This window comes from Podarcis erhardii (genome assembly GCF_964252035.2).
Source record: "Podarcis erhardii genome assembly, chromosome: 16".
In the NCBI taxonomy this organism is placed as follows: domain Eukaryota; kingdom Metazoa; phylum Chordata; class Lepidosauria; order Squamata; family Lacertidae; genus Podarcis; species Podarcis erhardii.
Window position 1 is genome coordinate 2554412 of NC_138514.1, and position 22368 is coordinate 2576779.

Consider the following 22368-nt stretch of genomic DNA (forward strand, 5'->3'; position numbering starts at 1 on the left):
ACAGGAGACAACACTCAGTACTTGAGTACCATATAATCTTGGCTGGAGGGAAGGGGGGTGGTGGTAAGAAGAAATGCCTCAGGTCCTTTTTTTCCCCTTCTCCTTCTCAGGCAAGTTGCCACCATTGTTTTCTAACCAAGTGTATAATTTTGCCACCAGTAATGAACTTGGCCTGCAAACCATACCATTCTGAACTGAGCATGGAGCTCAAGTCAGCCTTAGTCACAAATGTATAAATTTAATTTCTGAAGTGCTTCCTGTTTATTGCTCTACAGCAAAGCTGATGTAATTTTAGTCTATTAACCCTTTCTAGCTTTACTGGTACCCTTAACAGTGATGAATCACACGTCTTCTATAAACAAGCAATTGTCTGGCATATAATTATGCTGTCAATAGCAACTGGTGTGCCTTGGAAGAAAAATGAAGTCAATAAGCCCCCCCCCCCCCCCCGCATAGGCAAAAACATGAAATTGAGGTAGTTTCATTGTTATTCTTACAGGCACCTGCCAGTTAACTTAAAATAGTATGGTAAAGCCTGCCTGTTTTCTGGAATTCCTCACCCAGGGGATTACACTGTGTATCTCATGTTGGAATTCATGAGAATAGCTTGTGTTTTTATTTATTTTTTAAAAAATTAATTCTCAATCCTTGTGGTTTTAGAGCAAACAGGATCCTTTGGCCCACATGACAAATTTCCTCCCCACAGGAGGAAAACTCCACCCCCCCTCACTCTTTGAAGATGTTCTGTGCAGAAGAGGATGCCTCAAAACAGCTACGATGGAAGTTGGGAGTCCAAAACATTTACAGGACACCAGATTGAGGAAGGTTCATGTACAGCATCAAAGGGTAGCAGACAGTTAGAGAGCAACTACTACTACAACAACAATGAAAGAACATTTGCCTTTAGCTAGAATGTGAACATTTGTGGAGTGCTGCCACAGAGAAGAGCCACTCACCAGTAGGATATTTACCTTACTTCTGTAGGACAGGGAAAATGAGAGAAGGTGCTGAGAAGATTATCTCAGTTCCTGGGCAGGTTAATCATGTCCCTGATTTGCTGCGGTTGCATTCATCCTGTACTTTCATATATCTGTCTACTCAGACATCACATTACATCTCAGCATGTCTTTACATAGGTAGTCAAAAATATGCAAGGAAAGGTGATGTCAGAAACAGTCCAAGTTTAGGCAGCTGCGGAGAACAATTCCCCTCCCTATTTGTAATGCATTGCTCAGCATTCCAATTGCATAATAATGTCATAGATCTAGGGTACCAGAATCTGTTAGTGAATGGTAGAAATTAATAAACAATAGTATTTAGGTAATATTTGGGATATGAAGGGAGAATATAAGCTACAGAACCGTGTCAGACAGGAAATTCCTAGGTTAGATTATGTAAACAGGCCTGGCCTGACTAACAAAGTGCAGAGCCACTGAGAAACAATGTGGAGCCAGATACTGGGCCATTAACAGTAATTGGCAATGCAAAGAGGAGTGGACAGAGACAGGAGATTTCGGAGGTTGCCAAGTTAACTGGGGTGGGGAGGCATGATGCCACAGAAAAATGTGTCCTTTTTGTGTTCTGAAGAGGGGGCTGAAGGGCAGAACCATCTTGGCACTGGCTGGAAGAGGCTGTCCTGAGAGACTGGGAGCCATGACCGACTGCTGCTTTGGACCCCAGTTTGCTGAAGCTAAGAGAGGGGCAATGAGAGACACTCTTGGGGTGTAACATTCTGCTCCCCCAACTCTGAAGACTTTAGGTGTAAATATGTGTAAAATAAACCAGACTTCTTAAAGACACTAGCCTCCACTGTGCCTCAATTTTCCCAACAGAAATACAACCCTGGGTGAGCGCCTGGAACCCCCTGGAATCTTGCTACCACTGGCAGAGATTGAGTGTAGTGCACAACCTTCGTAACAATACAGTTTTTGCTCCCACACAAAGGATTTACAATCTCGCTTTCAAATAAACCCTCACACCATATAGAAGATCAGGGCAATAAAGCCTCACTTCTTCTATAGTGGAACACGGCTTGCCGATTGGAAGGTCTCCGATTCAAATCCCCACGACGGAGTGAGCTCCCATTGCTCTGTCCCAACTCCTGCCAACCTAGCAGTTCAAAAGTATGCCAGTGCAAGTAGATAAATAGGTACAGCTGTGGCGGGAAGGTAAATGATATTTCCGTGTGCTCTGGTTTCCATCGTACCAGGAACAGTTTAGTCCTGCTGGCCACATGACCCGGAAAGCTGTCTGTGGACAAACGCTGGCCCCCTCGGACTGAAAGCGAGATGAGCACTGCAACCCCATAGTCACCTTTGACTGGACTTAGCTGTCTGGGGTCCTTTACATTTTTTACCTTTCCATAGTGTTACAATTTAATGTCAGTTAATGCAAAAGCAAACATACATTGTGAAAACCTTAAATCCACAGAAGAGTAATGTCTGCTCTGAAGAAGCTGCCACAAGCAAAATTATTTGAGATTGACTGCCAGTTGAGCAACAGCAGTCTGAGGACAGCATTCAAAAGCAAGAGAGGAGCAGCCAGATATGCACAGGTGCTGACTGTCAAATAGTGGATTGGTCTGCAATCTTCACAGGTGCAAGCTACCAGGTAAAGCATCTTTTGAAGATGATCCTTGACTTCCTTCTTAATAAGGAGGCAACCTGGTTTTGCATGTGTATTAACCTCTTAATGTAAACCATTCATGCATTGCAACTACAAGTCTCAAGGTCTGTAATTAGGGCACAGAAGCCCCAGTTCAAAGTGAAATTCCAGACAGTTTTGCAACAAGAAGCCCCTGGGTGCCAGAAGCAGAATGCAGAAACATGATAGGAAGAAAGATGGCACAGCCAGAATGCAGTGATGAAAAGCATGCAAAGGAGACATGCTCTTGTACATGGATTCCTCTTCTCTATGTGCAAAACAGTATTGAGAGTTGCACATGCCCAACCAGGCACAAGTCAGCAATCTTAGGTACCAGAGACTCTAGGAGCAGAACCCAGATGCCTCTCCTCTGATTCCCTAAAGCAGGGGGAGAAGAGGGCTGCGCATTAGAAAACTGAGGAGGAGCCACAACACAGTGACTGAGAATTTATTTCCCATGCAGAATTTCCAGGTTCAATCCCTGGCATCTCCAATTAAAATGAGATCATACTGAAGGGTGTGAAAGAATTCTGTCTGAAATCTTGGGAGAGCTGCTGCCACTCAGACTAGACATTACTAGGTGAGATGGGCCAATCATCTGACTCAAATTAAAAATGGATAGCCACCCATGGCAGCTTGCCAGAGAAAGAGAACATTGGATTGTTGTCCGCTTTGCCACCAACTCAGTCGGATTAAGGGGGACACAAGAGGAGGATGGGACTGGTCCTGTTAACTCTGACTTGGCTCATCAGTTTGAGCAAACTGTTGCTCTGGCATAGGCTGAACTTACTATTTCTCACCCCCACATGCCTGCTAAAATCCAAACCACCACAATACGGGCAATTGTGCATGCAATGCTGCTAAGCCACAGACACATCACTCAACAACTCATCAGTGCTGTCAACTCGAACAATACCAGTCACCATTTGGAAGAGTGGAGGGACCTGAAAGCAGGCACTCCTCACATCAATTTCAATTATGTAGCAGTACTGATATATAACCAATAGGAGAGATCCTTGTGTACTGCTGTGGACTGTTGCTGCCTACATGCAAAGATCTCTAGATCTGCACTAGGGTCAGGTTGGCTTCAAGGCTTGCATTGCAATCAAAGGGACAAAAAACTTGCAAATGAAAGGGAAAACTGGAGATTATTTATTTAATTCTATTGAATTATGAAACAAGCAAAAAAGAACATAAATACAGTGGTACCTTGATTTACAAAAAACGCTTCAGGTTACAAACTCCGCTAACCTGGAAGAGTTACCTCGAGTTGAGAACTTTGCCCCAGGATGAGAACAGAAATCGTGTACCGGCAGCAGCAAGAGGCCCCATTAGCGAAAACACACCTCTAGTTAAGAACAGTTTCAGGTTAAGAATGGACCTCCGGAACGAATTAAGTTCGAAACCAGAGGTACCACTGTATAATTTGGGCATATGCATAAAAGAATAATAGTTTTCATTGTCATGCTGCAGAGGCACTCATCTAATATTAACAGTTAAAACAAGATCAGTAGAACAGCACAATTTTTATAAGCCAAAATGAAGTCCTAATTTCATGCATTGGTTCAGGCAAAGAACTTTGCAGGTCACCTGCAGTATACTAAGTGATAAATTCCCAGCAAATGGCAAATAACTGTTCTGGGTGGATAGAGAGGAAGGCCAAAGGTTGCAATTAATCTAATATTAAAATTAATATAGTATTAAGCATCTAATCAAATGAGCAGATGTTGCCACCTTGAATTGTAGAAATATAGTCACCATTAACGTCATGTCAGCAGCAAATGAGTCTAGCAATAAGTGGGAGGTATATTTGAAACTCGTCATTCTCCAATATAAAGAACAATAATTTCCCTAGACATTAGACCTTCATATTCATCAAGATCAAGAGCTCTCCATTGGATCTCCTAACTAACTGTAGAAGAGAACAAGTTTTCAATAGCTCTCAAGCAGTGTTAGTTGAGCTTACATTGTATTTCTCCTTCATCCCATTTCAGCCTTAGATAACAAGGGTTCCTTCAATGCATAAGCTACTTCTGCAACCAAGAGTCAGTAAAATCAGTCTATCCTCCATCACAAGGCTGATTTTCTTTACGCTATTCAACGGTCTGGCTCACACTTAACAGTAATATTGGCATTTAAAAAAGGTAAAGGACCCCTGACAGTCCAGTCGCGAACAACTCTGGGGTCGCGGCGCCCATCTCGCTTTACTGGCCGAGGGAGCCGGTGTTTGTTCGCAGACCGTTTTTCTGGGTCATGTGGCCAGCAGGACTAAGACGCTTCTAGCGAAACCAGAGCAGCGCACGGAAATGCCATTTACCTTCCTGCTGGAGCGGTCGGTACCTATTTATCTACTTGCACCATAATTCCCACATAACAGCAAGCCAGAGTTAAACTTCAGCTTACCTCTCTATTTCCACTGAGATCCCAGTGTTTTATTCTTGCCTCAAAAACCAAAACAAAAATAAAGCCAATTTAAAAAAAAATATTTGATTAATTAGAATCCATTTTCCAGATTCAAAATTCTGACATTTTATTATGGAATGGTGAAAAGCATGTTGTTAATTTTAACAAAAATTCTGAAAATAATGAGCACCCAGAGTTCCCAAATAGGGCCTCAAGAAACCACTGAAAGTGTCTGTGGAAGCCATCAGTATTATAGGCCCTAGTTAATGGTCTATAGTGCCTCTGCAACCAAGCAAGCAAGTTCTATCTTTTCACTGACAGCATAACCTATCATAACCAGACTGGGACCTTGGATGGATATACCTGAATTCAGATTCTGTATTTACAGTTCCTAGTCTAGGTTTGCTATGAAATCAGAAATGGAGCTTAAAAGTACAGCACAAAAACAATACTACTCAACCTGTTAGAGAAAGACTATTTACATCTGGCCTGACCAATCCAAAAATTACATATTTGCTGATCAATCATATGAGTATGTATTGTAGATCCCTAATCATTTGATTAGATCAGCCTTCTCCAACCTGGTGCCTCCCATAAATTTGGGACTCCCAACCCCCCTCAGCTCCAGTCACCATGGCCAATGTTAAGGGAAAATGGGAGCTTTGATCCACAACACCTGGAGAGAGCTTGGTTGAGAAAGCTCAGGTGGCTTTGAAGGATGATTAGACACATAGATCTATTGGCAGTCAGAAACTATGGTGGTTAAATGGAACTTACATAAACAGCCTTGAGGAGAAAGTCATTGGCTCTCTACATGTGCTTTAGGTCTTGGACTTCTATTAGGGAAATAACACACCAGAACTACATTTGGCATGTGAAATCCTTTGAAATGATTATCATAACATTAAAAAAATGGAGTGTGGCTATCACACAGAATTATATTATTTGTTGGTAACACACTACACCATGAAGGACTGAGATCTTGCAGAGCCCGCAAGGTCCCCTTGCTCAAGACAGCACATGTACAGGCCCGTCTGCAGTTTGCCATAGCACATCTGAATGACCCAGAGGTGAACAGGGTGAAAGTGTTGTGGTCAGATGAGACCAAAATCGAGCTCTTTGGCATCAACTCAACTTGCCGTGTTTGGAGAAGGAGGAATGCTGCCTACGACCCCAAGAACACCATCCCCACCACCAAACATGGAGGGGGACATATTATGCTTTGTGGGTGTTTTTCTGCTAAGGGGACAGGAAACCTTCACCGCATTGAAGGGACGATGGACGGGACCATGTATCGTCAAATCCTTCCCTCCTTCCCTCAGCCAGGACATTGAAAATGGGTCGATGACGGGTATTCCAGCATGACAATGACCCAAAACACACGGCCAAGGCAGCAAAGGAGTGGCTCAAGAAGAAGCACATTAAGGTCCTGGAGTAGCCTAGCTAGTCTCCAGACTTTAATCCCATCGGAAATCTGTGGAGGGAGCTGAAGGTGTCAGGAGTGCGCGCAGCAGCCAGGCCCTGTGACTGGCAGGGCTTTGCAGGACTGGGGCTTTCCTAAGTTTGTTCTGAAGAGGCAAGGCATGGCCACACAGGTGAGGCTGACTGGTAACTCACAGCACCTCGTGGCAAGAGCCGGGAAGGGATATAAGGTCAGCATTTCCCTTCAGCTCTTTGCCACAGCAACACGCTTCCTGCCTTGCTGCGTTTGGCTTCCTGACTCCTTGCTTCCGGATCCTCGGACCCTTGGCTTCCTGACTCCCGTTCCTGCTCCCACCCTGCCGTCTTGCCCCTGGTCCCGACGTCCTCAGCCGTGACTTCGACAGCCCGTAAACCGGACTGTGACAGAAGGTTTGAGTAGCTACACATCTGCCTTGAAATCTTACTGACTTGGAGAGGATCCACAAAGAGGAGTGGGACAAAATATCTTCTGAGATGTGTGCAAACCTGGTGGCCACCTACAAGAAACGTCTGACCTCTGTAATTGCCAACAAGGCTTTTGCCACCAAATACTAAGTCATCTTTTGCAAAGGGATCAAATACTCTCTCCCCCCCCCCCTCACTGTAGTGCCTTGCCATGCTGCAGAGTGATCTGGCAGTTCACATGAATTCCTTATCCATCTCTGGTAGATCAAGATGGAGGTGGGGAGAGAAACTTGTGGAAGGCAGGGAAATCAAGGGCCAGAGGACTGAGGTGGCTGATTGTGGCCACACTCTGGAATCCACACCCCCACCTTTGCCTCACAGACTTCATCCTAATTTCTGCCACCATGGCCATGTCTCCAAGATGCAGGCAATGCCTTCATTAAGAGAAGGGAATCTGAGGCCCTCTAGATTAGGGCAACCTGCCACATGCCAGGGGTGGATGAAGGCAGAGGCAAAGGGGGATGGAGCAACAGATATATGTTTTACCTTTGTACAGTACACAGCCCTCTCTATTCTCTATCCATCTAAGCAAGCAAAAGGCATTATCAGAGTTCAAGGGCACTTTGGCCACGCAAAAACACTTGAACTAAAGCAGGGCTGGTGAGGGAGAGGCATGGCAAGAGTCCCACGGGGCAGATGGAAGAGGCTTAGAGAGCAGCATTTGACCCTTAGGCCTGAGGTTCCCCACCCCTGCTCAAGATTTGTTGATCCCAATTGCACCAGCCCCTCCCAGCCTAGCAAACAGTCAAGAATGCTTGGAGTTGTAGTCCAGTACCATCTGGGGGGCACAGGTTCCCCACCCCTGCCTTATGAAGGTTACAGGACAGAAAGGCACATGGAAATATGCATGCATAAAGTGGGGTGTCAATTTTTTCCTTCTGCCTAACTCCAGAGTTGATAGTCATCCAATGAAACTGCAAATGCCATAATGGCTCACAGTGTAGAACACGTGCTTTGAGCGTAGAAGGTCCCAAGTTCAATGTCTGGCATCTCCAGGTAGCACTAGGAAAGCGTCAAGCCTGAAACCCTGAGGAGATGCTGTCAGTCAGTGCAGTAGAAAATACTGAGCTATATGGAAGAGAGAGAGAGTTTCTCTGTTCCTAAACTGATTGGTAGGAAAGTTCAGTTTAGGAACAAAAAAGTGAGTTGTATCCAATGCTACCCAGAGCAGACCCACGGAAACTAATGAACCCAAGTTAGTCATCCCTATAAACATCTATGGGCTCATCCTGAGCAGGACTAACACTGGATACAACCCAGTTTTCCCCCATATAGATTGTATGGAATTCATTGTCACAACATTTGGTAATGGCCATTAGCTAATATAGCTTCAAAATGGTGTCTGACCCATTCTACATTAGTATGCCTACCGCCACCTATTAATCATGATGACTAAATGGGATCTCCATGTTCAGAGGCAGTATGCAACTGAGTACTAGGTGACAGCCCTCATGCCCTGTCTATGGGCTTCTGACCAAGAGGTATCATGGTTCATCACTGTGTGAAGTTGGATGGTGCTTGCTGGATCTTTGGTGAACAAGTCCTCTTCTCTATCTGCCTTCAAGGTGCAACGGCTAATGCAAAAAAGATGCAGGCTTCAGCTTGGCCATTCCTTTCTTTTGCAAAGCCCTGCTCATCTCTTAAGCATGCTCTAGAACAGGCTTCCTCAACCTTGGCCCTCCAGATGTTTTGAGACTACAATTCCCAGTATCCATGACCACTGGTTCTGCTAGCTAAGGATCATGGGAGTTGTAAGCCAAAAACATCTGGGGGGCCGAGGTTGAGGAAGCCTGCTCTAGCATGACCAAGGAACACAGCTTTCATATATGCAAGTCATTCTATTGCACTTAAAAGTGTTTCTCATTCCTACAGCTATGTAGTTGTATCAGAATTATTTCCAGATGAGAACCAAAGGCTGAGAATGAAAAATTTGCTCAAGGCCACCCTGGTGATTCCACAGCTGAAGTGATATTTAGAGCCAAGGCGCTTATTCTACTTAGTAAGATAGCACTACGTAGTCCCAATATGGCTCAGGAAACCATCTGGGGAGCTGTGTGTGATCCACCCCTTTCCTACAACAGCCTGAAACCTTCTGAGATTGCAGGCGAGTCTTGTAAACATGTGAGGCTGTTTGTTCACCTTTGGAAAACCCCATCACTTCATAAGGAGTCCAAGAAGGAAGGAAAAGTTTTAACCCCTGCCTGTACAGGTGCACCAAGTGGAAACACAAGACACAATTGGAAAACATACACCCTTTCACTCTGGGTTTATTGCTGCGGTATTACACGGTGTCCATGGAAACTGCATGAACCATCCCACCAAACTCCCATTCCTTATATAGGAACTCATAGCAACCATTCCAAACAGAACACAAGAGGAAAAATTATTCAAATGGATCACAAACAGCTTATGCTGACAGAGTTGCCATTCCAAATTCTCCACTTAACTTCACACTTATGCAACTTGGGGCAGGGGGTGGGGGAGAGATTCAACCGAAACATTAAAATCAGGCCATATTGCAAACTGGCAAGGGACATTGTGGGACCTGCAACAGAATATGGCAGTGTGGAGTGTCCCTGCTCAGGGTTCCAGCCAGCAATCAATACCCTCTTCAAGGATACACCATTCCAACCCCCAACCCCTAATATTCTGTTCGCTCACAGCAGTCATTCCGTATCCCATGCCCAATGAATGTACCAGTTGTCCTCAGCAAGCCTTGGTGCCCCAAGCCCGATTCTTTCCTCTTAAGCAAGGATGGGGCTATTTGGGCTGCATAAGGACCCACACTGGGAGAATGAGTCTGTTCCTTGGATACAGGATACCAGGGAGCAAAGGGGGAATAAACCCTAGAGCTTAGTCCACCTTCTTTATGAAACTGGTGGGAAGAAAGGGGGACAGGCAACTTTATATTGGCACAATTCCCAAGAAAATTATGATGCACATACAGTGGTGCCTCGCAAGACGAAATTAATCCGTTCCGTGAGGCTCTTCGTATAGCGGTTTTTTCGTCTTGCAAAGCAAGCCCATTGACAGCTTAGCGGATTAGCGCTCTTAGTGGTTTAGCGGCTTTTAGTGGATCAGCTGATAAGCGGCTTAGCGGCTTAGGAAAAGGGGGGGGGAAGGGGGAAAAACCCGCAGGAACTCGCAAGACATTTCGTCTTGCGAAGCAAGCCCATAGGGAAATTCGTTTTGCGAAGCGCCTCCAAAACGGAAAACCCTTTCGTCTAGCGGGTTTTCCGTCTTGCGAGTTTTCCGTCTTGCGAGTTTTCCGTCTTGCGGGGCACCACTGTACTACCACCATGGCTCTTCATATGCAGAAAGACAGGACCTGGTAGGAGATAGTGCAGTGGAGAGAGGGAAAGAGAGACAACAGGAGGGGAGAGAAGGAGAAGAAACAAGAACTAGAAATGAATTTGAGTAAATACTACTCCATATACTTAGGCACTGTTTCAGTTGGCGATAGAAGAGAGGCTAAAGAGGTTAAGATAAAAGTTCAACAGTGAAAGTAGATTTTGAGCTGGGGCTTCCACAATTACATATGCGTCAACTATTTAAAGCTCATGACTTCCCCCAAAGAATCCTGGGAACTGTAGTTTGTTAAGGGTGTTGGAAATGATAGCAGTTCCTAGGATTCTTTGCAGGACATCATGTATTGCTGGAGTCTTATGAGAAAAGGAAAACAGTGGGCAGCTCAGAGTGGTAAATTTGTAGGAGTGATGGTCAACCTGAAACACATATAAGATGGCAGGAGAGCTACAAGCTAAGGGGTCAAAACCATGGAGAACTTTCAAGGTACTATTGTGATAAGCCAGTGCTGAATGCAGAAGTGATAGGAAAATGTGTTGTGAAAAACACCTTCTATATTTATGGGTGGAAGGACTGGGTTTTAATCCTGCTTTCAGGTAATTTACTGAACACACTTTGTGCGAAGTTCTTTGAGACAGAGACCATTTTTCTTGCACTGCACACATACAAGCATCTTATCTGCACTTTGTGAATAAGTAGCCAAGTCAGAGTCTCCAAACCATTGCAAGACGATAATTAAGAGAAAAAACCTAATGACATTTTATGCGCCCATCAAAAGAAAATTACTCACTCTGGGCATGTGGGCGAGCAAAATCTTGCAAGGCTGTTTTAGTGACTACAATACAAAAATAGCCATGTTAAAGAAGGCTTCTGCAACATGGTTGGAGCTCAACAGTGTAATAACATTGTTTGTAGTTGCCTGTTTGGAAATAAGTAAGCATAATGATGACCACATCAGGGAAACTGAGATTTGGCTGAAGAAAGTTTGAGAGTCATATGTCTTTTACTCACCTTCACAGCCCCAACCAAGCCTGACGTCAGCACCCAGCATGAAGAGTAAACTTCTAGAGCCCACCGCAAAAGCCACTCCCCTTTTTATGGCTCAGCATTGTACAGAAAAATGTTGGGCCATGCAGGCAGCAATCTCCTTTACCTACATGCCTCTGGAACTCACCCCAACACATGCATCAGAGGCTGGGTCCAGAGGCCCTGGGAGAGAAGGAAGTTGGCAGCAACAGCCACAGATACCTGACTCGGTACCTTTTTTTTTACACCCCTGAGTTAAGTACCAGGTTACTGGACTTGTGCTGCTTTCAGCGTTGCTGCCTGTTCCCATCCACATCCTGGTAAGCTGTGGGGGCCACTATGGAGGTTCTGGTGGGTCACCAGAGGGCACCACACCAAGGGTTTTATCATTTTTGGCACCATCCTGTAAGACTGTGTGTGATGGAACTGGCATGACATCTCAATTCCATGACCTGCTTCCAAGTGGCTAGAAATTAAAATGTGCTGAACACAATTGTATTTCTACATGCAACTGCCTAGTATCTCATGCCAGGATGGAGAATCTGTGGCCTTCAATCATCCCTGATGCTTGGGAGTGAAGGGAGTTGGGAGTCCAACATGGGCTACCGGTTCCCCTTCCCTGGCCTAGTCCAACAAGAAATGTAGTGCAATCCCATGCAGGTTTCCTCAGAGATATATTTCATTAAGTTGATACTTGCGTAGGGTATCTCAATTTCAACTGCACCTGTCAAAATCACAGCACTAAACAAAGCAGATCTGAACAATAAATCGAAGCAAAATGGAGTTCCAGCTGTTCAATATCCTCCTGAGATACTTGTCCTGAAGGGGTTCAACAAACTTGGTTTGCTTTCCTGGGCAGAACTTCTACATGTATAGGAGCAGCCACTGCAAATGCTTTTCATGCAGAAGGTTCAATCTCTAGCAGATGCAATCAACAAGAGCTTGGGGTGCTGAAGTAGGGAAGCATCACCTGAGCTCCTGAAGAACAGTAGGCTAGACAAGACAAATAGACTAACTCAGTTGCCTGGTTCACCTGTAACACAAAGCCATTATTTCTTTAGCTTAACTGTGGTTTGTTTGTACATCTGAACCTACCCCAGCCAACCAACTATGGTGCATTTGTGGTCAACATACTAGAATATAAACCATGGTTTGAAGTTGACTTATGAACTCATGCCTTCTCGTTACAACCAAACCCACAATATGGACTTAATCCCAGTTTGTTTCAGCACCCACCACAGATGCTCACAGAGGCACAAGAAAATAGCAGTTAGAAAACAAAACCAACATTATACAGATCAAGCCACGGTTCCTCTGCTGATCTGTGAAGCTGAAAAACCATGGTTTAGCATTATGTGCAAATGCAGCAGGCTTAATTCAGCTTCGAAGCAATCTCTATATACAGATTTCTTTGAAAACCCTATTTGTATAAAAGAAGAAAAGAAACCAACTTAGATCAAAACAAGTTCAGGGCTTCTAGAAGCCATTGTTAAATGAGCTCACTTTTTAAATAAAAATTGCTCCTAATCTTGAAATGAATGCCAAGCACTCAAGCCAGTTAATATAAGAATTTGCCAGCTGGTCTCTCATATAAAAACCTAGTCAAAGCTACATAACATGAAAGCCAATTACTGATTAATGAAGTGAGTGAACACGGCCCTTGTAATTCTGCTACATTCCCAGTGTGCACTTCAGGCTTTTATTCTCTTGAGTAAACACAACAGCCAGTGTGGCAGCACAAAAATCATGATCGCAATGCTTAAAATCTCCTCTAGTCTCCTTTTTTTCTTTTTCTTTTTGCTAATTCCTGCTGCCTCTTTGAAGAAGAAAAAAAGCTTTCTATTTTGCCCACTAGAACTAGAAAACTGCCAGTTAATCCAGGTTGAACATTTGCTTTCAAAACCCAATTGAACTTGGCTTTATGCACTTCTTTGATAACTAGGGAAACTGAAATTGCTTTGCGTTGTGATTACACACTTGTAGAGCAAGTGACTGTAATCGCAATGACAGAAGTCACTTATGCTTCTGGTGGGGAGAGAAACCCATGCAGTAGAAATGATAATATTTCCTAGGGCTTCCCAGAGCATTGTAGTGCTTCATGTTTAACCTGCAATTGATACCCCAAGTTACTCAAAAGAGATCACATTCAGAATGTTATTCTGAGTCCACTTACTTGGAAATAGGTTCTCTTGAAATCAACAAAACTATCATCCACTGAGAAGTGCTTATGGTGAAAGACTACAAAAGGTTGAAGAACAAGGGACTAGGGAGACAAACCATGCAGAAGACAAGAGCCTTTCACCCACCTGCCAGAGATCAGCATTTGAAATGTGTGGACACAGATGACTTGGCTACTGTACTCCATGCTCTGGTAACTTCCAGAATGGATTACTACAATGCATCCTGTATGGGGCTGCCCTTGAAGATGATTCAGAAACCTCAATTGCTCCAAATTTGCAGCAGCTAAATTACTGGCTGGGGTTCCATTTAGACCTCATATAACCCCTGGTTTAAAACAGCTGCATGGGTTGCCAGTTCATTTCTAGGCCCATTGGTGTTTAAAGCCCTAAAGAACTCAAGCCCCAAATACCTGAAAGACTAACCTACTTCCATAGAGACCCTCCCAGGTGTTGAGATCAGCAGAGGGGACCCTCTTGGTAGTTCCTCCACCCTCAGAGACCCAGAGCAGGGGTGGGTGTTGCCCCAGGAGAGGGCATTCTCTGTGGTGGCCTCTAAGCCCGTCCGGGGCTTCTGCCACCTTCATTACACAGCATTTGGAGGATGCTGAACATGTTACTTGAGGTGTATATTTTTAGGAGCCACCTTACTGTTATGATTGTATGTTGTTTCAAACTGTTTTTAAGGTTGTGCTCAATGTTGTAACCTATCCTGGGACCTTAGAGGGAAGGGTAGGCAATAAATAAATAAATAATCCAGACCATAATAAATCTATTCAATAAAAAAGTAATGAAATCAAGAGATCATTTCTTCTGTATGCACAAAGCAACAATCACCAACATTTAAACAAAGCTTTCGATCCTTCAAGAAAGCATGACAAGTCACAGGCTAGAGGTCAACATCTGGTAGGTCAAGTTACTAATTTTACAGAAAGCCAAAAGCCCATCCTTAGCCCACATCCTAAGGTGGGTTGCTAGCAGCACCTGTTCTAGGTTGCCCCACCATCATCATTTCCTCCAAATGTCTCTTTCGCCTCCAGTTGCAACTGGAAAAAAGGTAAAGGGACCCCTGACCACTAGGTCCAGTCGTGACTGACTCTGGGGTTGCGGCGCTCATCTCGCTTTATTGGCCGAGGGGGCCGGCGTACAGCTTCCGAGTCATGTGGCCAGCATGACTAAGCCGCTTCTGGCGAACCAGAGCAGCGCACGGAAACGCCGTTTACCTTCCCGCCGGAGCGGTACCTATTGATCAACTTGCACTTTGACGTGCTTTCGAACTGCTAGGTTGGCAGGAGCAGGGACCAAGCAACGGGAGCTCACCCCATCGCAGGGATTCGAACTGCTGACCTTCTGATCGGCAAGCCCTAGGCTCTGTGGTTTAACCCACAGCGCCACCCGCGTCCCTCTGGAGAATCAGCCAATTATTCTCAAGGGGGCAGACTTGTCCCTGGGTTTCTGATTATTGATCTCCACTGCAGAGGGGCGAGCTGTCTAACAAACAGGAAACTGAAGGATTTCAAATAATATTAATCCTCCATAATATTGAGTTACTGAAAACCTGGATCTTCTGTTCACATCCTAATACAAGACTTCTGTTCTTAGCCTACGAATCTGCTGAAACTGCTATGCAAGTGTTTGCTCTTAAGATGCAGGTTGACACCACAAATGTCAACTCAACGCAGCAATTTTGCATTGATAATACCTTCTAGACACATCACCAAATCAAGTAACGTTTGTTTTGGGATGTTTGTTTTCCAGACTGGCACACATCAGTATAAAATCCTGACAACAAAGCACAACGTGGCTTTCACATGGGTTGAAATTAAAAGGCTACTTTAGAGCCATTTCACCCACTGCAAGTGTTTTCCTCCAAATTACACTCAAGAGGGAGCCAGAGCTAATTATTGCTTCTTGACTAGCGTGCCTAAGAACATAAGACCCCTGGAACAGGCCTAAGGTAGAATTGCCATATTTCAAACAGTGAAAATCTGGACAGGAAAGTTGTTGCGCTTTTTGTGTGTGGCAAATTCACCCCCCCCCCAAAAAAAGTTTGGGGGCTATTTAAGGAAAATCACCAAAAACAACACAGTCGACATGGGCTGCCATACGTCCAGCTTTCCTGCCCGGACACTGCTCCCGACTGCAATATTCCAGATATGTCTGGAAAATTCCGGCCCATCCATTTCCACATTCAGTTTGCACAGTGGCTAAACAGGTGCCCAGGGGGAGACCACCAGCAGGAAGGACCCGAGTATCACAGCCCTCTCTCCACTTACCATTCCCAGCAAATAGTATTCAGAGGCATATTTTCTCCCTTCATGGCTAGTAGTTATGTATGATCTGACAACGGTATGATGAATGCTCACATATATGTTTTAGGAATATACTTAAAAATGTAATGACTGAAGAGGGCCCCAAAGTGTCACTGCCTGATGTAACACAAGGAGTGGAGCATTCTTGTGAATTGTGGGACAGTGGTATTGTTATGTCCTGAAAAGACTCTGAGCGCAGAATAAAATTCACATATGCTAATTTATATGTATAGCTACAGAGAGAAAACTGCCTTATAAGCAACATATGAAAAGTTTTTAGAGGGGAGGGGGGAGGAGCAGGAGACCAGGGCCTGTTATAAAGACCCATTGCTGGGGCCCTCTGGGCCACCCCCTAATGATGCCCCTGTTGCGGGACTATTTTCATGTTACACTTTCCACTGAGAGCTACCACAAGCAGAAGCAAGTCTAGAAAACATGAATATTCTCAGAATAGGGGTAACTTCCATTTTTTTTTGTTTTCTTATTCCTGTATCTTCAGAAGGAGATCTGATTCTGACTGCTTCTTCTTTTTTAAGTACAGTATGTATAAAGAAGACTAGAGAAAAGTTCCAAAGCTTCCATATCCTACAGAAGTTTACTGCAACCCTAACACAAGTTTGCCTTCAGATCACAACAAAGAAATAGCTATGAACTCAAGAGTGGAGAACTGGACAAATTTTGTTTGTCTCAAAGTCAAGTCCTGCTATTAAGATGCCTTCTGCAAAATGGAAACATACACAGACCTTCTTTGAGTGTCAATGTGATGTAAGTGAGCAACATTTTTTTTGGAGGAAAGGTGATCTGGGTGGAGGAAAGATCAGAACCTCACACCAGTTACACCCATCTTCTAATTGCAATCAAGTGCTATCGTAGTCATTAATTAAATGTTCAAAACACCCATGTGAGGCAATTCTCAGTCCTCATTCTACAAATGAGTACACTGAGCAGCAGATAGCCTAGAGAAGAAGCAAGGCCAGGGCAGATTTGGGAACACAGCAAGACACCGACAGAGTCACACTTGACTTCAGAGGAAGTTGCTTTACATCAAGTCAGATTATTGGTCCATCCAGCTCAGAACTGTCAACACTGACTAGGAGTGGCTCTGCAGGGTTTCAGGCATGAAACCTTTCCCAGTCCTATCTGGAAATGCCAGGGATTGAACTTGGGATCTTTTGCATGCAAAGCAGGTGATCTGCCAGATCTACCACTGAGCTACAGTCCATCCCCAAGAGAAGACACTTTGCAAAAATGAAGGGATTGGTAAAAGGGAAGTTGAAAAGCAGAATCAGGAAGGTAAAATCTTTCCAGAATTCCTGTGAACTGTTCAAAACCATAATAATAGAAGTCAGGAAACAATACATACCATGTATCAGAAAAGGTACTGCTAGAACTAAGAGGATGCCAGCATGGTTAATGAGCCGAGTGAAGGAAGCTATTATAGAGGCAAGAAGGCTCCCTTAAGAAAATGGAAATCTTATCCAAATGAGAATGAAAAGGAACACAAATATTTGCCAAAAAAACAGTGCAACGAGACAACAAGGGATGCAAAAAATAATTTGAGAAGCACACTGCTTCTCACAAGCAATGAGAAAAAAATCACAAAGACAAACAACAAAAAATTTCCTCAGGTATGTTAGAAGCAGAAAGCCAGCTGAGGATTGGGCTGGACCTTCGGGTGGCAAGGGAGTCAAAGGTGTGCTGAAAGAAGAAAAGGAGATTGCAAAGAAGCTGATTGATTTTTTTCTTTTTCACCTGTCTTCACAGCAGAAGTTGTAGGGTAGATCCTGTGCCTAAATTAGCTTTCTCAGAATGGAAGTCTAAAGACCTGAGACAAACAGTAGAGACAAGAGATGAAGTTCTAGGTCTTACTGTCAAATCAGAAACTGACAAATTATTGAGTCTGGAGAGCTTCCACCCAAGTGTTCTTAAAAAAGCTCAAATGGGAATTTTCTGATCTTATAACAAAAATATGCAAGACGTCCCTAAGATCAGTCTCCATACTTGAGGACTGGAGAGTGGGCAAAGTAACACCAATTTTTAAACAAGGTTCCAGAGAGGATCCAGGAAATTACAGACCAGTTTGCTTAATGTTTTCTTTTCTGGGAAAACTAGTGGAAATCATTGTTCAAGATAGTACTACCAGGCATATAGAAGAAAAAGTCTTGCTGAAGGAGAACCAGCATGGCTGCTCTAAAGGTAGGTCCTGCGTTCCTTAACTTTTAAGAGTTTGGGGTTTCTTAGAGTGACAGCAAGCATATAAACAGAGGTGACCTAGTTAATACTGTGTACCTCAAGCAAAGACTTTTGACTAAGCTTGGCAGTCATAAGATAAGAGAAGTACCTCAGAAGCTAGCTAAGGAACAAGAAGCAGAGAGCAGGAACAAACAGACAAGTCTCCCAACAGAGGGATGTAGAAAGGAGAGCCTCCCAAGGGTCGGTACTGGTACCTGCATTTCTTAACTTGTTCATAAATAATCTATAGAGTAAGGGATGAGAAGTGAGGCCGCCTTAAAGAAAAAGGGATTGTGAAGAGCTCCGAAAGAATCTCTCCACACTGGTCAAATAGGCAGTAAAATGGAAAACGCTGTTCAATGTAAGCAAGTGTGAAGCAATGCAGTCATAGTTACCGTATTTTTTGCTCTATAAGACTCACTTTTTCTGGTACGTCTTATAGAGCGAAAAATACGGTAATAGCTAAATGAAGATGTTAGCCCATGTGCAGCAGCTGTGAAAAGAGTGAATTCCATGTTTGGGATCATTAGAAAAGGAGCTGGGGAAAAACCAACCCTGACATTATACAAATCTATGGTGTGACCACATTTGGAATACTGTGCACAGTTCTGGTTACCTCACCTCAAAAAGGATATTGCAGAAGTGGAAAAGATATAAAAAACCACAACTAAAATGATCAAAGGGCTAGAGTGAATTCCCTAGGAGGAAAGGCTACCACATTGGGGGCTTTTTAGATTAGAAAAAAGGCAAGTAGGGGGCCGCTAGGGGCGCCTTGGAAGATGGCGGATATTAACATCTATCCAGCTCGCAAGCGAGGTAATTAGAGGCTGATTATGGGGAGTAAATCAGTCTCCCTCATCTCTCCAGGGGGGAGAGATGCAGTTTTCACCTGCTGTTGCCATAAATCACCCCCGAGTTCGGAAGGAGGGGGTGAGGCACTGGGTGTACAACCCTCGGCGGGCTTCGGAACTCCTCCGAAGCTGCTTCCAGGAGCGAAACTAGTTGCGTTACTTAAAAGGAAAAAAATTGGAGAAAGATAACGCACATGCTTCAAGAGAGGCAGGAGGTTTTTATCTGCTAACAATTTTGCCACGAAATGAAGAAGATTGAGACGGAAGATTACATCAAAGTACTACAGACAAGCTGGTATGTGGAATGGAATGCAACGGAACTGAAAGGGGGGGGATGACTTTTTATTCTTTTTGCTCTATGTGATTAACTAATAACCCTCCCTCTTAGAAGATCCGTCACAACAACTAATTGGCAAATGGGACTAAAAATGAACTGTGTGGGAATAATATGAATTTAAAGGTTTTTACTCTGTAAAGGATTTGGAAAGAAGAAGGGCTCTCTTTGTGACACAGTAAGAATGGAGATTTGATGCGGAAAGATAGACCTGTGTTGCAGGAGGTTTGGTCTTGGGGAGGGCGAGCCGAAGATTTATTATTTCAATGAGATTGCAAACTGGAAGGGGCAGCCCTCCTGGAAAAAGACTAATTTACGATGCAACAGGTCGGGAAAGTTAACGAGCGAGCTTTTAGACTGCATTTCATCAGAATGACAAGATGGCGATTGCTTGCTCGAGCAGAAATGTCTGGTCTATTGGAATTTACGAGAGAGCAGTACAAAGTCCACACAGAAACACAAATAAGACTGTTTTTTTCAACCCACTTGTGGAGCAACTCAGAGGTGACTGAAAAGGAAAATGAGCAACGACAAGGATTGAGAAGAGGGGACTGGAAATATCATTCTTAATATGAAAGCAGCAGAAATATTCGAGGATTGGACTCCTGCCGATCAAGAAGCATGGGTACCCCCCACAAAAATTTATAATTTGGAAAACAATTGATTTACATGATATGTATTGATATAATATGGATTAATTGGTTTGATGTGTTTAATTTGGTAATATGAAACTTAATAAAAATTATTTGAAAAAAAATAGGAAAAAGGCAAGTAAAAGCATAGAGATGTATAAGATTATGCCTTGGGTGGAGAAAGCAGACATGGAGAAGTTCTTATCCTGTCTCATAAGACTAGAATTCAAGGCCATTCAATAAAGATGAATGTTGGAAGATTCTGGACAGACAAAAGGAAGTACTTTATTATTATTTATTAAACTTGTATACCACGCTTCATTGGTAAATCTCAGGGCACTTCACAGCATAAAAATATAATATAAAAACAATACATAATAAAACAGGTACCAAAACAAAATGAAACAACCCCCTCCCCCTTTCACACAGTGCATTGTTAACCTATGGAACTTGCTCCCAAGAGGCAGCCATGGCCACCAAGATGTTCAGCTTCAAGCAGGCATTCGGCCAGTTCATGGAGGATAAGGCTATCAATGGCCTCCCTAGGCCAGCGGCTGGGAATCACAAGCGAGGAGAGTGCTGTTGTGCTCAAGTCCTGCCTGCCGACTTCCGGCTGGACTCGGGGAGAGCAGAGGGATGGACTAGATGGGTCTTTGATCTGATCCAGCGAGGCACTTCTTATGTCCTCTTTATCTCAATTCGTTTGGTAGACCCTAAGACTGAAAAGTATTAAATGGCAGGTCAGCACTGGCTGAGGAGGGGCCATTTCTGGAGAAAAGGCGGCACGCGCAAACTGAATTAAGCCGTGTGGCAGATCCTCTGCACAAAGAAAACACTCAGAATTGAATGTTAGAAACAAAGTTCATTCGCTTTTTATGCAGGGCTCCCAGAAAACAAAGTGATACAAAAGCAAGGCATATTTTACACTGACATTTGGGAAGTAGGGTGGGAGCCTCTCAACAACAGACCTGTCCTCCCCAGAGATGCATGTTTTAACTGCCTTGTTCACTTCAGAGTTGGCTGCAGTCTTAATGAATGAGTCTGACCTCCCACAGCCTAGTCTGCGCGTCATCAAGACCCTTTCTCCCTCTGAAGACGTATGGCATTCCGGCGCTCCGTGAATAACCCAATTCATTCAAGAAGCGGCAGCACGAACTCACCCTGGCCTTCTCGGCATGAATTAGCAACTATTACAGTCAATGTGGTCTCTGCCAGCTATTGACAAACTGAACTGAGGGTGATTGTTTGCTTTTACACACAGACAAACCTCTAGAGTTTGATTCCTCTGGCATTCACATTTAAAAATGAGGCCACCATATGCACAAGAACTGACGCTGCCGCAATTTGCTGCTGGAGAGAAAGGCAGGAGCTATGGATTTCTGAAAAAGGAACCATCTTGACAATGCCCCCTTTTTTCTCAATGAAATAAATTTTCTGAAATTCTACAGCACCCCCAACCCTTCCCTGCAACGCAGGATTTAAGAATGTTGCTACTATGTACGCAAAGGCCCAAGAGACTCAAGGTCACCGCTAGTTCTCTACCTGATCATATGAGGCTGCCTTAGGCAAAGTCATAATCTTGGTGCACCTAACCAAGTCTTGTTTATTTGGAACTTTATGCATACAATGTATGTTCCTTACCGCTGAGCTACGGACCTCTTCTAATCCAGAACAACCAGCATGAGACTCAAACCTGCAGCCATGGCTTTCACCTTGAGCTTACTCTGGTTTTGCCATGTTCTTTCACAGGGCTTTGAAAAGAGACTCAGTAAGCTATGTTCAGGAGAGCTTTTGGCAGGAAGTGAAAGCAGCACGCAAAAGCAGAAATGCCCCACCTGACTTCTTCCCAGAAGCAGTCTACAGTGGTTTCACCACAAGCTCCAAAAGAGATCACAGTGAGAGATGGATTTATGAAGCTTTTCTACTGCTTAATATAAAAATGTTGCACCATTTAATAAAAGTTCCTAAAAACGAGATTTAAAACAAAATGCAACTGTGTATCACAAACCAAACTGAGAAGTACAAAGCAAACAAGAAAATTAAAAGCTTGATAAAAATGTAAGTAAATATGTTTGGTGTTCAAAGGTCATTACTGTCTCAGCCTGAGCCAATTTAAAGAGTCAGGGAAGCCAATTTTAGTTTGCAGCCCAATAATCCTAAATGCTCTTGATACGCATAAGCTTTGTGCTGCATTGTACCTGCTAAAGGAAGCATATGATGTTTTGGAGGACATACTAAATTCATTTATACACAAAGAGTACCTTCCCAATGATTTCCCCAATTCCAATCTCTAATTAGAATACAAAATTAACTCCTCTTATTGCTTTTAAAATATTTTTCCTCACTCAGTGCTGCATGGATGCATAAGCAGAACACAGCCAGTTTATAAGCATTTTTCTTATAGGATGTTTTTCTCTTTCTTAAAAAACTCAGAATTATTACATCAATGTGTTGTGCTGTGGACTTTTTTATAATATCAATTTCTAGATTTGAGCACTGGGCTTTTAGCAAGTTCTGATTTAAACA

General features: G+C 43.7%; 1 protein-coding gene and 1 long non-coding RNA gene across 17 annotated transcripts in view; one reads left to right on the top strand and one right to left on the bottom strand.

Annotated features, from left to right (window-relative positions):
* Positions 1-22368, bottom strand: part of BIN3 (bridging integrator 3) — a 121763-nt gene that overhangs the window by 80184 nt on the left and 19211 nt on the right. The window lies entirely within an intron of this gene.
* Positions 18465-21816, top strand: LOC309331626. Its single transcript, XR_014151912.1, has 2 exons — positions 18465-18771; positions 19978-21816. It is a non-coding gene; the product is annotated as an uncharacterized lncRNA (long non-coding RNA).